Source organism: Chlamydotis macqueenii, chromosome 1, assembly GCF_036417535.1.
Source record: "Chlamydotis macqueenii isolate bChlMac1 chromosome 1, bChlMac1.mat, whole genome shotgun sequence".
In the NCBI taxonomy this organism is placed as follows: domain Eukaryota; kingdom Metazoa; phylum Chordata; class Aves; order Otidiformes; family Otididae; genus Chlamydotis; species Chlamydotis macqueenii.
The window spans coordinates 3,927,080-3,942,516 of NC_141556.1; the positions used below are offsets into that span (position 1 = coordinate 3,927,080).

The window sequence follows — 15,437 nt, forward strand, 5'->3', positions numbered from 1 at the left end:
ATGTGCAAAGTCATATTTGCTCAAGATCAGACTAAGGAAAAAAAAAAAAAATTGCATCCTGCTTACGGATAAATCGTAGAGTTGTTTATTTCACCTAAGTTTGTATAACTTTGGCACTTTATAAATGTGGACACCAGAACACTAGTTAGCTAACTTTGAGAGTCTGGAAATCAACATGAAAATTGGTAATATTTAAATTGAGAAATTAAAAAAAAAAAAAAAAAGATGTACGGAAGATTGAAATATGAAAGATTAAAAAAAATCTATGAAAATCTGTCAAAAAATAAAGATAACGCAATTACGCAAAGACGTAACAGAAATCATCATTTATTAGAAGACTTAAAATTAAAGAAAAGTAGTCATGCCACATCAAATAATCAGCACAATATTTGCTTCATGTGCTACCAAATACCACCTTACAGAAAATAAATCTTCATAATGGTACCATTTCATTTAAAAAATTATACTGAAATTATTAGTGAAACTTGAAATACACTGATGGAATATATTTCCCTAAGTTCGATAAAATACAAACGGAAACATTAAATTTTTGTAGCCAAAACTTTACCGCTCACATTACAGAATTCAATTTCTTCATTAAAGAACAGGCACAGGAAATTGTTTACAGTAACTCAAACAACGATCTGAAGAGGTGAACTGAATTGTTAGTATTTTGTAAGTATGAAGCATTATGTCAGCAAAGGTTACAGCTTTGAGGATTAGCTACTTCATGGTAATTAAGATAACTTTATTTTCTGAAAAAAAATACTGGTGAAGTGAAACATTAGCATAAAATCCTGAAATGTAACAGTCGTTCATTAATTGCCTTTGGTCACGTGGAAGAAGTCAAAAGAGAAGGTGACAACATACTTTACCTTGTTCCTAGAAAATATAAACCAGTATCTCCCAAAGGACCCTGTTCCAAACACAAAGGGTCGTTTCTTTGCATGAAAAGTACCAATTTGAGTATTCACACAGGTTGCCTCCGATTCATAAGAAAGTAATCTCAGTGGACAAAAATCAATCTCTAGTTCTGCAGCTGGGACATTTAAGGATATGCCATTGTTCCCCTGCCAAAGAGCACACATTTCTCTTGGCACAGCTGTCACTTAGCTGAAACATTAAGACCCACCTGTGCTTCCTGACTCTCCTCTCTTTGTCAGGTCATTGCAGTTTTTAATTGAACCTGCTGATTTAAGTATCTCCCGCCACTCCCTTACCACCCCATGCTCTATGGGCTAAAAGTAAATCCTGATTTGCTTAAATGATATCCATGGCACTTTCAGGAATAAATCCGTGATTTATTTACAGACCTGCCTTGCCTTGAAGAGCTGCATTGAGAACTGAAATTTGTCTGAGTACAGACATGACAGTCTGTACATTGGGACCAGTCATGATACAGCCAAGTGCAAAGTCCTGCACATGCGGCAGGACAATCTCAAGCACAAATCCAGGCTGGGCAGAGAATGGATCAAGAGCAGCCCTGAGGAGAAGAACTTGGGGGTGCTGGTGGATGAGAAGCTCAACATGAGCCAGCAGTGTGTACTCACAGCTCAGAAAGTCAACCACATCCTGAGCTGCATCAAGAGGAGCGTGGCCTGCAGGTTGAGAGAGGTGATTCTGCCCCTCTACTCTGCTCTTGTGAGACCTCACCCGCAGTACTGTGTTCAGCTCTGGAGCCCCCAACATAAGAAGGATGTAGACCTGTTGCAGTGAGTCCAGCGGAGGCTATGAAAATGATTGGAGGGCTGGAGCACCTCTCCTATGAAGACAGGCTGACAGAGCTGGGGCTGTTCAGCCTGGAGAAGAGGAGGCTCCAGGGAGACCTTATAGCAGCCTTCCAGTATCTAAAGGGGGCCTACAGGAAACATGGGGAGAAACTCTTCAGCAGGGCCTGCTGCAATAGGATGAGGGGTAATGGTTTTAAAATAGAAGGAGGTAGATTCAGATTAGATAGTAGGAAGAAATTTTTTACAATGAGGGTGGTGGAACACTGGCACAGGTTGCCCAGAGAGGTGGTGGATGCCCCATCCCTGGAAACATTCAAGGTCAGGTTGGACGGGGCTCTGAGCAACCTGATCTGGTTGGAGATGTCCCTGCTCCTTGCAGGGGGGTTGGACCTTTGAAGGTCCCTTCCAACCCAAACTATTCTATGAGTCCATGAGGCTGAGACACTCAGTATCCACAATATCAGTTTCAAGCCTTTGGCATTAACAGCACAGTTGCTATACTGGCTAAGGGTGAAACGTATAAATTTCAACTCCTAACACTATGTTAAAAGAATTAAGAAAAAACATCATCTTTCTTAAATTATATACTGGCTACATCTCACACAGTAATATCTGCCTTTTTAAAGGGCTACTAAAGGTTTTAAGTTTGATCATTTCATCTATACAGGCAGAAAAACTTCATCACCTCAAGTTCACTTAAGAACTTCACCAACTTGCAGACCCCGCCATAGCATGAACTATCTCTTGTAATAACGGAAACTTTATCCAATTCATAATCTTTTCTGAAATAAAACTGGAGTTATTCCTCCATACCATTTACAAGATCACACGGAACCTGTTGAAAGTTTTCAACTTAGTCTACATTTTTACCAATATGAGTAAATAACTCCTTTAAGAAGTGGTACACATTGGTTTGACATGTGAGGCAGAAGAGGGACAAGGCCTAAACCCATGTTCACTTGAGAGTTACTCCATTTGACTATGGAAGTCCCTGTAATATGTCTATACCTCAAAGGGGGACACAAAGTCCCTTTACAAAGACAGAAATGGGCAGACACTGAAAATGAATAACACCAAGGCACATGTGGTTAAGTGAATCAAGAGCCTGTGGGTGGTTGCGAATTTTCATCCAAAAGATGCATACTTCATGCCGTTACAACAGTAAGCCTGTTGTTCGAAGAACACACTGCTAGAACTTGTCATGGAGAAAGCGTGCCATCAAATTCAAATGGGAAAGAGTTTGTTGATTCCAGAATTGTTCAAAGAACTTGATCTCTATAAGCAACAAGTGAGAAAACCTGACCATAAGAGATATAACTCTTTGTAACCTACGACTGAAGAAATCAAGTATGGTCAGAGAACAGGAGAAGCACCTTTTGTCCCCTCCTGCTAGGACGTAGGCTGGTTGACAATTTAGGAGTTAACATCCCAAGGTGAGTTGATCTTATTAGAGATCTCTATAGCCTTACTCAAAATTGGGCCTTAGCACCAAAGATAAACTGCAGACACACAAAAAGTATCTATCATATCTGTCACTCCTATAAACATACTAACTGCCATCCCCAAACGTACCTGCAGCTAACAAAGACATTTTCACCAGCACAGAGACAACAAGAGAAGATTAAACAAGTGTAAGTCTTCTTGAGCAGAGCAGAAGATAAATAACAGTTCTGACCAGTTCGCATCCATCTTCTCCTGTGGTTATCTGAACTCGTAACAAATGAATGCAAAACTTCTCATGAAGTGCTTGTTCTTTAGATCTAGTTTCATTGAACTGTCTTCAAAGTTGTTAGCATGGGGCATCTATGTTTTTGGAGATGAAGCTTCAAGGACGCAGACTGATTTAGTAGAGGTATTATTTCCTAAGCAGAGCACGTCTTAGTTAAAACAGACTCTAGTAAGTCACATCCAGCAACCGCCCAAATGATCTGAACACTGGCTTAGGGAACTCTTTCCAATTCTCATCAGGAAGCTCCTGGCACGCACACTGCAGAAGCCAAACGTGAAAGAAGCTTGTGACCAGGCTAAGTTCTTATTCAGACGACAAGCAATGCGCTACGCTGCTTTGGCCAGTCCCTCCGCTTATGCCAAGGCTGCGGTGGCAATAATAAAGCATTAGCATATCACATTTCTAACCTACAGGACACCAAACAACAGCAAAGATTACTAAGCATGGGCACTGTTGGGTTTTGTGTAGAACTCATTAAGTGCCCACACGGAGCTAAGACTAACCTGAACAAAACGGCTCTCTGCCACCCAGCACCGCCGTACAATTAGCTCAGCATAATAACAGCTAAGACAGATTAAACCGTAAGTGCCATGGCCCCGTTTTAAAGTTGCATATAAAATACCAAGCTGTGCTCGACGCTCTATGCTAATATCCTTCCTTAAACAGGTTGGTCTTGATTGCAACTCCTCAGGTCTCTAAAAGACAGATAAATGCCCTGATGAGGGTGGGATGGCAGAGAAAGGAAGGGAGTATGTACAGCTAGGAGCACCTAAGACAGGCTTTCAATCCTTTAAGCGCCCAGGAGCGACCAAGGCCAGATAGGATTTTTTTGGTTTCGTCAGTGCTACACGAAATTCAATTGTGCAACGCCAAGCGAATACACAGTATACTTTATGAAAAGCCTTCTCAACATGCTAAGCCACTTTATAAAATCTAATTAGAGCTTTCTTCATTTAACTTGCAAATGCTGAAAGCAATTATCCCACTTAAGGACTAACTTACAAAACGTTTTCAAAAAGCAACACAACAGCACCGAGAGACAACACTGCCTCCATAGAATAATTGATTTGTTCCTATACAGGAGAGAAAGGAGTGGGACTCAGCTCCTTAGGGTAGGGTCTGCTCAAACCACTATTTATGCCAGAATCAGCATGCATCATCTTAGCAACAGCATCCTGGCATGCTCTGCTAAGGCACAAACATGATAGCTTTCATTTTTTGTTTTGTTTTTAAATAAGCGTCCTACGAACCTGCTTTAATGTGAACAGGACTGCAGGGAGCCAGTTCCACTCCCGATCCCACCCCCCCAAACAAAAACTGAGGGAGCTTGGCTTCTTGTGGTTATCATAGCCTTTTGCAAATAAAGGGTTTTCAGTTGCAAGAAAATCTGTTTTATTCAGAGTGATCCAGATGAAAAACCTCAGGAGCGAGCCTGGACCCTGTTCAAGAGTCAGGGAAATAAAAACAAAGAACAGCTGACTAATTCTCCCTTCTCGGTGCTGTAAAAGACTGAATGGAATGTGAACACTGCCTCCAGTATAAAGTTCAAAAATAAGCGTCATGAGGTAAATGCTCTTGTCCTAAAGCAAACTAGGACGAAGACATAAAAAGACACAAACAACCTACTTTGTTTCCAGTTCTGAGAGCAGGCTGTCAGGCAACAAATAGTCCCTCCTGCCCACACACAACTGCAGAGATTAATTGCTCTCATTTCCCAGTTTCAGAGTATAATTCATTTCCTCCTCCACCCAACCCCCCCCCCACAAAAGGGAAAGTTCTCCACAATCTTGAAAATGAAAGGAAATGCATATTGTTCTTGGTGATCATTCAAGTCTATGCGCTTTTTAAGATTAGAGCTTGTCAGTGCTTTATCAATGTCAGTCTTCAGCTAACACATACTCCCAAAATGTTTCATCAAAACTGTAGCTCAAAACAATCTGCTTTACTCCAGAGGAGTACTAAATTCAGCAAGAGAAACAACTACGGCCATACACAAAATAAAACACTTCTGTCCCATACAAGTCGCTCACAGAAGGCATTTGAAGTTTCTCGCAACCTAGGGTGCCAGGAATCTAACAAAAGAATTCAATCTATTGTTTCTTATGGTAGCATAGGGCATTTGTCTTGCCCATCAGCCCAAAACACAAAGCAAAATGACAGAAGGCTGGTGCATTGCCTCTTAGGCCTATTCCATCACCCACCACGTGCCAGGAGCACCAAGTCACGACCCGGAGCAGGGTCTCGCGCGTTGAGTCATGCACCAGGAGCATCACGACAGCGCTCACGGCCAGGGCAGCCCAGCACGGGCACACGGCTAGCGGTGTGCACTGTTTGTAAGGGTTCCTTAAGGGTGCAAGACCCTCCCACAAGTAGCACATCCCAGCTGCTTTTTCCTACTCTGTAGGATGGCAGAAAGCAGTGCCACGTGTCTTTTCATGTCTAAGACATGACACCTCCAGCACTAGACTTTAAAACCTCCGAATGTCAGAAGGGGTAGATGCACCAAAGGGTTAAACTGGGATGACAAGATGGGAATCTAGCTCCAAAACAAACATACTGTGGATGCTGAACATACAGTCCATTCATTCAATTACTCTGCAATTTTGCCTTAAGTACAAGCCTAAGCAGCATACGAAGCTAACAGTTACTCTAGGTCAGCCACCACACATATCCATTCTAAGATATTCTTGCCTCTATTTCTCAAAGATAACAGACATTCCAACCTACTTTTACAGCTGCTGTACCAGCTATAAAGAATATTCCTTGAGAGTATGCAAGTTAAATATGTTCTGCCAACAAACATTTTTGGAAGCCTATTAAATAGATCAGAACCTGGCTAAGAATCACAATGCTTACAACTCCGCAGGACCAGCACTGGAAAGCCGTGGGTCTACACAGTTTTTCACACAAAACAGTTAAAGGTTTTACGACAAATATTAGGTTTGGATATCAAAAAGTTTCTGACAAGTATTTTCAAATAATTAACTAGTAATAAATCTAGTCACAGCTAGGACAAGGAAGATATCCTTTGGTCAGGCAGTTGACATCGTATCTGAGCTATGGCTAATCTGCTTACAAGTACCCTCCTACAGCAAGGCAACTAAACAGATTTAGATGCAAAGTCCCTTCTGGGCATCTGACATCTGACTCAGACATGATGGAGCAGATTAAAGTCAGAGGCAGCTTTTAGCACATAGTTTTGATTCATCTCTTTAAGGTGGGAAAACAAAAAAATAGACAGGGTGAACCTTTTTTTTTTCCCTTCCTAAAAGCATACACACATTTGGGATAGTCCTAATTTGTCACTGCTGGTACTTCACAGCCTCAAGCTGAGCCTTCCCTAAAGAGATCTTTCCTGCTTAGACTATAAGTAAAAAATAAATGGCCCGGTGTTCTATTTTTGAAAGACAGTTCAATGAGCTTATAAGTCAAATGATTAAGCTCAGAGATCATATGATGTGATCCTTATGATAGCAGTGGGCTGGATTTGATGACCCCTGAAGGGTCCATCCCTTCCAGTCCTATGTCAGACTCAGACCGTTTGCTCCATCCTTCAGGGATCAGTGCAGGTTCAGCACAGCACAGACTCTGTGCAGCACATGAGCATTGCTATGAAAACGAATAGACGCTTAATGTTCTATTCCCATGAGATTACCCGTTAAAATTAGTCTCCCAGCAGGCCTGCTTGCAGAAACAACTAATTCCAGAGTGTTTTCATAAAGGAATGAGTTAGCACATTATCTACTGGCTTCTGATGAATCCTAATTAACACACCTCTAAAGAAATAAAACATGCCCTATGAATTGTCTCATGAACGTCCTGAAGCACCAGCATTCTGCTTTTGACAGCTGCGTTGCATGAGCTTACCTACAGAAACAACTTTGGCAACTGATGCCTGCGTGACTGCCAGTACAGAGCCACATTCCTGGGTCTTTTCTGAGCTACGTGCTCTCACATCAAGGCACCATCAAGGCCTTCCAGAAATGCATAACACCGTGGATCTTATGTTGCAGTAAACCAAGGCATCGTATGATCAAGAGAATTTCTAGGCAAGCAAGGGGAAAAAAAAACCTCAGAGCTTCAAGTACAGAAACAGCATGAAATAATTTTTTCATATATGTGAAGCAAGTTGCAGGGACACGTATGAAAGTCTTGTCTAGACTTCAGTTTACAGTCAAAAATAAGTCATCCAGCCTACACGATTCAACTTACAAACGCAAGCAAGAGAAGCATTGAAGTAATACCTCAGTGCAAGACAACCTTGCAGCGAACGGACATCAGTACTGTGCTATTTCTAACAAAACGCAAATTGACCTGCAAAACGAGCAGCACTCACACTGACACAGTGTGAATAAAATCCTGGCTTCTTAAATTTTAACAAGTAAATTGTTGCTTTGGTACACATCAACTCCTCAGCTTTGCTTTCAGTAACACTGATGAAATATAACAGGCGACCCACCGCAGGACCAGAGCTTTCACCAGCTCAGAGACGGGCCCTCAGGACAACATCCCTCGTGTGCCGAATTTAACTAACCCCATTAACAATTGCAGGATGTTGAATGAGGTCATTTTCGCAAGCATCGTAAGTTCATGCTGTCCTCTCATTACCAGCAACAATGGCTAGTGAAGGTCCAGCCAAGAGAGATTTTTCCATAGATGCAAACTATTCGGCTTAACTACAGTCACAGCTGCAGATCAACAGACCAGCAGGCTGAAAAAAATTTAACTACTCACTTATGGGCTGTTTAGCCACAAAGATGAGGATGCAGAAAGGCTAGAATTTTTGAAGGTGTTTTGTTTGTTTTAATTAATCATCCTTGAAAAGCTAGTGATAGATAAACATGAAATTTTAAGTCTAAATACTTGGACAGCCACAGGCTCTCAGATGTCTCTGAGAAAGTGAAGACAGTGTTAAACAGATGACAAAGGAGTAGTTTGTAACCAGAGATGTCAGAAAGTCATAAAAGTGGTTGTATAATTTTCCCCCTCAGGCTAACCCATGGCTATGAGAGTGCCATCTCAGGGATACAGATACTAAGTACAGTTTAACGCAGGCTTCCTCTCTTAACTATTACAGCAACATGGCAAGACAAAAAAAGAAAAAAATAATAAAAAATATATATAAATATATATATGTATTAGAATTGAATATTTTCAGCACTGAAAAGAAAACAGAACTGTGAAGACTGCCAGGCCTTCTTTTGAATTAAGTGACAGATGATGAAAGATGTCGCTTCTGATATTTTTGTTTCTATCATCTTTCAGCTATTCTCAGAACATAATTTAGGTATACTCAGCTGCAGGAACCACACCAATTACCATGGGAAGTGCAGCACACAGCTCGTTTCTGCTGTGTCATAGTTTGAGAGACAAGGCATCTTCAGTTTTGCAATAATCTACACAGAGGAAAACCAGTCAAGTAACAGCACAAGTATTTTCACTGGAGGTCTGTGCAGCACCACGCTAAACCCTTCTCTTCCATATATTAAGCATAAAGCATGGCAGCAAGCATGTGTAGAGGAGCTTTTAAGACAGAGCACTGAAAACAAAGCACGCATGGGGCAATGTGAAGACTAGAACTCAACAGTTCCTGAATTCCAGTATCAGGATTTTATCCCAGGATAAAATATCCATCACATACATGTCCTGAAAAATTCATGGATTAAGTCCTATTAAGCACACTAACTCTTTCAGGTCTGAGAACTCAACATATCAAGGCACTATCCATTCTGCCAGGATATCCTCTGGAGAGAGTCCAGAAAAATTAAGCCCTAACAACTCCAAAACTCGGTGGCAGAAATACATTCATTATTAGCAGCAAGGTCCACAAAAACTTACTACATTTTCAAGCATGTAATTACCCAGACAGTTTAGCTAAGGATTTGTCTATTATGCTACTTGAGAACACTTCCCCTATGTTACCATACCAGGATAACTGATATTTAGAGATTTCTGTGTTTGTACAGCTTGAGGAGTGTTAATGTAACGGAAGTCTTTCACAGCCTAGCTGAAATAAGAGACTACTCTACTCCCAAGGCAAAAGTTGACTGGTGTATGAAGCTACTTTCAACTTGCTGGCAAGAGAAGAAGCTTTCCTCCCACCTTCCACCCCCACATATTCTCCCATTTCTTTAAAATCTTTTCTCCCCCATGCATTCAGTGCGAAATGCAGAGTTCCAGAAATTCCAGCTAGCTCTTTTCTTACAGGTGCATATTTCCGTCTCTTTAAAACCTAAAAGGATATAAATCAGTATTCCTTACACCAATATCTATCGCTTCGCTAATCCTCACCTGAAAATTCTGTAATACTTTAAGCAGTTGAATAACATGTCACCTTCCCTGAGATGCATTCACAGCCACCCCAGCATGTCTCTGCATACTGCCTCAGCTGCAATTTTCAGGGAATCAGATGATGCAATACTTCCTAATAAAGTCATTTAAGTACAACAAAGTCGCATTCCAGATCAGAGATCAGAGCAGAAAGCTCATCATAAGCTAGAGCTGAAGTGGTGACTTTTATCAGAACATAAACACCACAAATCAACTATGCGTGATGTATTACTTCAAGATGTAAAAGCAGTTTACAAGTCACAGCCTTTGCAACTGAAGGCTTTACGACGGTTTGGAAATCCACATATAATCTGAAGACTGGCACACACAAGCTCCAGCAATGCCAAGGTTTTGCAGCCTTCAGAACATCGTACATAATGCATTTATTTAAGTACTCCCTCCTCTATGGGACTGACTTCAATATCAACATGTGGAGGAAAGGGACCTCCACACATTGAAACATCTGGTCTTAGGAATAACTGAAGTTTGGCTGGTTTTCTGCACTTTTTTCATGCTGGAAGCAAGAACTACAGGCACCTAGGGATGGAACTGAAAAAGTCAAGACTCAGTCATTTTAAAACATAGTATGGATGATCTTTTATTTAAAAAAAAAAAAAAGAAAAAGTCAAAGATAAATAAACAGGAGTTGAGGATAGAGCTCCTTAGGCACACAAGGAAGCACAAACAAATAACAAGTTACCTTTACAAGCTGAAAACCTTTTCAAAAAAGTTTATTTAAAAAATTGAGGTACTTCTCCCTCAATAGGGTCTTTTTGTTTTAGGCTGCCCATGTGGAAATCACTGGAGAAGCTGGTCAGGCATATCTGAAAGCCTTTAACATTTTGTAGAAAGAATACTAGCTAGAACATTTTAAAACGATTACGCTGCTAAGCGGGGAGGAAAATAAAACATTAGCATGCGATATTTAGGATCAGTCTAGAATACTTTTTAGTTGGTTCACTTCAGCATCTGCCTTCTTTGTTCCTACTTCTGTAGGCATTTACGCTATTTAGGAAGTTGGCTCAGAGGTATAGCTGCAGTATCCAAGTTTCTATTGCAGGCTTTTGGGGACAGCTGCTTTCTCCCCGTGTGCTTTTGTGGCACCAGGCGTCTCGTAGAACTGAGCATCTGTACAACTGGAAGTACTCAGAAGTAGGACATGGTAGATTCAGTGTATTAGATTTCAAGTCCATAAACTTGACAGTATTTGAAACAAAAACCTCTCAAGTTACTTAAAGCGTTTTCCAAACTAAATCACCATCTGTGGAAGGAGTCAATATTTGAGACTAGTTCAGTTCCTACAGTTAAAATAGCTTTACATAGCCAAGCTTACATTTTTCTGCATCACACCTCCTCAAAAAAAAAAAAAAAAAAGCAGTCATAGGTGTCACAAACGCTTACAAATGCATAAATGCTTGTGTGGTTGTATGACACCAGAAGCTTTGGGTAAATTCATCCATGTCAAGAAACAAAGTAATGCATATAGACATTGTAAAAAATTTAGCTGGAAATACAACAGCAGATGAAATTCACCCTGGCTCTCACTATTAAGAGATCTTACATTTGTCAGCTTCTACCTTCGGTATCCTAGAAAAGCACTTGGTCTCAGCAGCAAACTGCCACCTGATAAGACACTGATTTTCTAGATCCTTTTGAACCTACTGAACAGTAGGCACTTGTTGACCTACACTCTCCCTCATTCTGAGAAAGGATTTATACTCTGAACCAGCTAACCCATGACAAGACCTTCACTTCTACCTAAGAGTCTTCAGCAAGAAACACTTAAGTTTGAGAGACGCAGTGTCACCTAAACCTAACCCATTTATACAATTTCCACATCCTTCACAAAGCTGATCTGTGAGCAGGATTTTCCTCTAAAAAAGCCAGAATGAGGATAAGTCAACACACCGTATTTACAAATACGCACAGAAGCTACCAATTCACGCAGTAACAGTGTTTGAAGAGAGATCCTCCATCTCTTCTTATGTATCCAGGAAATACTGAACCAAGGTATATGACTAGTAGTGACATACTAAATATGCCAACTATCACACATGACTCTCCTTTATCAAATCTGCAGAGACAGGAGATATCCCTCAGCATTTTGATACTACTTAAAAATCCACGTTAACTCTGAATTTACCCCAGAGTCTTTCCTACCATTCACTTCAACTGTCCTCTTGAACTGAATTTCACAAAATCAGCCTTCAAAAGAGAAAGCTGCTGCTTGGAAACTAGAAATATTAGACAACAAAACATACACATTAAATTTCTCTATTAATTGACACTGGCCTAGGATCAAAATGCCCAAAGAATGACAAAGTTTATGTTTTCAAAACTATTTATTCCCAAGTTGAAAAAGTCTACTGATGTATAATCACTAGTGAACTCCGGAGACAAGAGCGTTTGTCAGAACATTCCACTCGTTTCAGGGTAAAAACCCTTAAAGGCTCTTCGACTTCATGTTTTGGCTGTGCCTCATGCCAACTGATTCATAGAGCTGTTGCATACCCCAGCACTCCACGGAGGAGGCAGAAGGACAAAAGTTGTGGGTACAGTTCAGAGGTCATGAGCTGCTCCATGGTGCATCTCCTTGGAAGGATGCAGGCTTGGAGGAGGAAGATTTGACAAGGACTGCAGGAGCGCTGCCAGATCCAAAGGGGATGGTGGGGAAGTTCTAATTCAGGTCTGTTTGTCCATCAGTGTGGTACGTACGCTGGAGGTTCAGCCCAACACTGCAACCAGATCCTCTAGATCCTCTTTTTCAGACTGTAAGTGACCAGCTACTCCAGCAGTGCTGTGCGCATTTTCTCCTAATGTAAGGAGGACTATGGAAAATTAACTTTGGTAGTCTGACTTAAAAATCACAAATGTAACTTCAGGTGACAAAGAGACATTTCTCCAGCTCACTGGCAAATTTTGAAAAACGGCAGAGTTGACTAAAAAGGTCACACAACCTTTCCACAATGCATTTCAACAGAAGCTACCAGTACCTTTATCCCAAAAGCCTTACAATGTGTTACCCTTACGACAACACTGGATAAGACGCAACTTTTCCCACATTCTGCTCTCGTCCAAGCTTAATTATTCAGTGGTTAATGTAGCCACTGTCACTGATTAATTTGAACAAAAGAGCTAGAATCAGAACCAGCACAATACCACACAAAAACAAGACTAAGTTCTACTGGAACCTACTCAGAATATTTTTTAAAATTCCATGTCAACTGACATTTCCTTTTAGCAAATTGTTTGTGAACAGTTGATGTCCCTATTAGAGAAACATCTGGAGCCTTTGTTTTTGAATTTAGTTCTCAACATTCGAGACTGACCTTTTCATTTCTAAATCAGGATTTATCCAGATCTCTTTAGGAAAAAAAAAAAAAAAAAAAAGAAAACAACAACCCACCACTGTTGGTTCACAAGTACAGCAGCTGCCAGTTCACTGTACCTCAGTAAGTCGCCCAAGCCTTGGACTATGCCTCGGCAGGCCTTCTTCTGAACTCCACTGCTGACTAAATCCACACAAAGTCCTTCTAGAACTCCACTTCTAAAGCCACATGCATTTCTTCACACCTTTCTCTATTAAGTATGTCTCTTTCCCAAAATTCTACATACCTTCAACTCATTCTCTGGGTGGTTTTGTTTTTGTTTTTTTTTTACATTCCTCTATCTTGCTTCCTCTCAGCCCAGGACCCTCCCTATCTTCTATTCGAATTTCCTGACCTTCCATTGCACCCTGTAATATTTTTCCCCTCCAAAAGCACTTTACAGCCACTTTATTGTATCAATTATCAACTCTTCTACCGTGTCTTCTCCACAGCCCTCCTTTGATTATCCCTTCTTTCTCCCACCTCAGTCTTACCCTGCTAGAGTCCGGCATGACGAACTTGAAGAGAAAACATACACTGCTCTTGGCATTGCTGATGCCTTGCATCCCAGCCAGGCCTCCCAAGCTTTACAGCAGCTCAAATGGATGAGGCAAAATCCCAGCAAGAAAGGAAATTTATCCTTTAAATACCATACTGATTTGTGTGAGGAACAAAAACATGGTAACCCCTTTCTGGCAGGAAGGCCCTGTTTCACTGCATCCTGAGCTACACAAAAGTATACACTAAGCAGCTACAAAGCAAGAAAAAAAAAATGAAAGAAGACACAGTTAAAATTGTTGTGCCTTCTTTTCTACTGATGTTCTTGACTTTCACAATCTCCTTATAAAGGAAGACAAAGGAAAGGGAGGTCTAGCTGTTTATCTTTACCATATAGTTGATAAAAGAGATGAGTCCCAATTTCCCCTTGTTATTGCGTCACACGCAACTCCCTCCTTATCTCAAGGAGGTTACCTGTTGGGCAAATAGTGAACATTCCTTCATGTAAAACCCATGGTTCAAGACAAACAGAAGTAACACAAGCCCATTCTACAGGATTGGACCCTGAAAGACTAAATACAGCTTCAGTATCATAGCACTAAATACACAAGTAGTCAAGAGTAGCAGAGCGCTCTGAGGAGTGTCGAAAGGGCCAAGAGTGAAAAAAAAAAAAAAAAATTACTTACATTAGGAGGAAAAAACCAGCTTACAAGGATATGAAATGTAAAGACAATTTTACCTTTATACAGTTCTATTATGATAGATACCAGAATATCACGTTCAGTTTTGTTATTGCCCATTTTGTAAAGGATGTTAGAAACAGTACGTGCATGACACACACACAGAGATTTGAAGGCTACGGGAAGTGCCTTACTGTGAGATTTTTTTTTTCAGCTCAGGCTATTTGTTCTACTTGATTACAACCTCTAAACACCTTTGCCAGGAACAAATGGCAATATTAAAGTGTTATTTAATCTAGTACAGAAGCTCACAAAATAAGCTATGACAAGAAACTGGAAAAATATAAATGAGAAATAAGATGTTTTCATACTTTTTTCTAATATTTGGGGAAATCAGCTCTTGAATTTATCAAAAAGTGGTGGAATCTCAAACTTTTCATACCTTCCAGAAGAGGCCACACAAATTTCCTGAAGTTATACTCTGATAAACAAGCAATGAACTCAAAACGTAATAAGCACACAGAACTTTACCATTTCACAGTAAAATGAACTACATGAGCCAAAGGTCTTGGACTTTTTTTTTGTTACCTCTGATAACCCAAGCTACATTCATTTCAGAGGTTTCATATGTCAAATACTGAACAAAACAGGCCAAGAAAAATGGCTAAAATGAATACCGCAAAAGCTGTCAGGATTGTGTGGCCTCTGGCAGTTACCCCCGCCCTCTAGATTTCCATCTGTTCGTTGTCCATTTCTACTCACATTTTTGACAGATGCTAAATAAACAATTTATTTCTGAAGCTCAACACCAGCACCAGGTCTGAAATGTTTATTAGTCAGTCTGGTTGTTCAGTCCTATCGAATTATTTAACTCATATTCTACTCAGTTAACTGATATTTGGCCAGTCTGCTCTCGAGAAATAAACCTTTACCCGCCGTTAATCTTAACACTTCAAATTCACATTCACCTCACATTTTCCCAACGTAAGCATCTCAAAAGTATTCCGAACTTGGAGGTCTGAATTTTGTGACTCTCACTGCAGGCTACACATCAATACAAGCACTTCAGAAGCATGGCATTTCTCTGTGCAATGATTCATAT

General features: G+C 40.5%; 1 protein-coding gene across 4 annotated transcripts in view; it reads right to left on the reverse strand.

Annotated features, from left to right (window-relative positions):
- MKLN1 (muskelin 1) overlaps positions 1 to 15,437 on the reverse strand; it is a 100,990-nt gene that overhangs the window by 31,007 nt on the left and 54,546 nt on the right. The window lies entirely within an intron of this gene.